Here is a 2374-nt window from a genome sequence, read left to right as displayed (position 1 = left end):
CCCCAAAACCCCCAAATTTCACCCCAAAACCCCAAATTTCCCCCCAACCCCCCCTAAACCCGGGCCCCTCCCGCAGCCGGCGCCGCCCCTCCCCCCTTGGCCGCCCCTCCCCCCCCGGGGGCGCTGGGGCAGCTCCGGGGGTACCTGGGCCAGGTGGGCTCGGCCGCGGGGACGCTCCTGGAGGGGCTGGACCTGCCCTCGGCCCCGCGCCGCATCCGGTAAGGACCCAAAAACAGCCCGAAATGGGAAAAAAACCAGAAAAACAAAAATTCCCCCCAAAAATAGAGAAAGAAACAAAAAATTCACCCCAAAAAAACCCAAAAAATTCATCCAAAACACCAAAAAAACCCAAAAAATGCACCCAAAAACCCTAAAAAAAAACCCCAAACCCCAAAATCATCACCAAAATATCCCCAAAATATCCCCAAATATTCCCCCAAAATAGCCCAAAAATGCCCCCAAAATGTCCCTAAAATAGCCCCAAAATATCCCCAAAATATGTCCAAAAATATCCCAAAATAGCCCTAAAATGTCCCTAAAATAGGCCATAAGCACCCCCAAAATATCCCAAATTTTGGGGATCCCCTCCCAAAAAAATCTGGGGTCCTCACACCCCAAATTTCCCCCAAAAATCCCCAAAATTTCCCTGAAAATTCCCTCAAAATTTCCTAAGAAATCTCCAAAATTTTCCCCCAAATTCCCCCCAAAAAATTCCCAAAATCCCCCCAAAATCCCCAAAAAAATTCCCCAAAAATCCCCCAAATCCCCTTTAAACACCCAAAAAATTCACCCAAAACCCCAAAAAAAACACCCAAAAAATTCACCCAAAAACCCAAAAGAAACCCCAAAAAATTCACCCAAAAACCCAAAAACAACCCCAAAAAATTCACCCAAAAACAAAAAAAAAAAAACCCCAAAAAATTCACCCAAAAACCTAAAAAAACACCCCAAAAATTCACCCAAAAACCCCCCAAAAACCCAAAAATTCAGCAAAATATTAAATAAAAAATCCCCCCAAAAATAGAGAAAGAAACAAAAAATTCACCCCAAAAACCCCAAAAAATTCATCCAAAACACCAAAAAACCCCCAAAAAATTCACCCAAAAACAAAAAAAAAAAACCCCAAAAAATTCGTCCAAAACACCAAAAAAAACCAAAAAATTCACCCCAAACCCTCCAAAATTGGGAATTTTTTCCCCAAACTTTGGGGTTTTTTCCCCAAAATTGAGGTTTTTTTCTCCCAAACTTTGGGGTTTTTTCCCCAAAACTTTGGGGATTTTCCCCCAAAATTGAGGTTTTTTCTCCCAAAACTTTGGGGTTTTTTTCCCCAAATTTGTTTTTTTTTCCCTCAAAATTGGGATTTTTTTCCCAAAAATTGGGATTTTTTTTCCCCAAAATTGGGATTTTTTTCCCCAAAATTGGGGTTTTTACTCCCAAATCGTTGGGGCTTTTTCCCCAAAAATGGGATTTTTTCCCCAAAACTTTGGGGTTTTTTCCCCCAAATTTGGTGTTTTTGTTTTTTTTTTCCAAAATTGGGATTTTTTTCTCCCCAAAATTGGGATTTTTTTCCCCAAAATTGGGATTTTTTTTTTCCCCAAAATTGGGATTTTTTCTCCCCAAAATTGGGATTTTTTCTCCCCAAAATTGGGATTTTTTCCCCAAAATTGAATTTTTTTCTCCCAAATCTTTGGGGTTTTTTCCCCCAAAAATGGGATTTTTTCCCCAAAACCTTGGGGTTTTTTCCCCAAATTTGGTTTTTTTTCCCCAAAATTGTTTGTTTTTTCCCCCAAACCGGGATTTTTCCCAAAACCGGCGGTTTTTGCCCCAGGACGGCGTACGAGCAGGGCGTGACGGCGGCGGTGACGTACGGCGGGATCCTCACGGACCAGCTCTACCACTGGTGGCAGGGCGAGCAGTAACCCCAAAAACCCCAAAAAAAACCCCAAAAAACCCCAAAATCCCCCCAAAATCCGGGGGGGAGGGGCCGGGGTGTCGGTGAAAAATAAAAAAAAATCGGGGTGGAAAATGTCCGGAAATGAGGGAAATAAACCCAAAAAATGGGGTGGAAAATGTCCGAAAATGAGGGAAATAAACCCAAAAAATGGGGTGGAAAATGTCCGAAAATGAGGGAAATAAACCCAAAAAATGGGGTGGAAAATGTCCGAAAATGAGGGAAATAAACCCAAAAAAATGGGGGTGGGAGAGGTAAAAAATGGGGGTGGAAAATGTCCGAAAATGAGGGAAATAAACCCAAAAAATGGGGGTGAAAAACACCCCAAAAATGAGGGAAATAATCCCAAAAAATGGGGGTGAAAAATACCCAGAAAATAAGGGAAATAACCCAGAAAATGGGGGTAAAAAAAGATTAAAAAAT

The 2374-nt window shown here is 42.0% G+C and overlaps 1 long non-coding RNA gene across 1 annotated transcript; it reads left to right on the top strand.

The window, feature by feature from the left end:
* Positions 1 to 67: 67 nt before the first annotated feature.
* On the top strand, positions 68 to 1932 carry LOC120502901. Its single transcript, XR_005627614.1, has 2 exons — positions 68 to 218; positions 1829 to 1932. It is a non-coding gene; the product is annotated as an uncharacterized LOC120502901 (long non-coding RNA).
* Positions 1933 to 2374: the final 442 nt, after the last annotated feature.

Source organism: Passer montanus, unplaced genomic scaffold, assembly GCF_014805655.1.
Source record: "Passer montanus isolate IOZ18808 unplaced genomic scaffold, ASM1480565v1 scaffold2358, whole genome shotgun sequence".
Lineage (NCBI taxonomy): Eukaryota > Metazoa > Chordata > Aves > Passeriformes > Passeridae > Passer > Passer montanus.
Note: the sequence above shows the minus strand (reverse complement) of the source record. Positions and strands in the feature narration are given on the sequence as shown.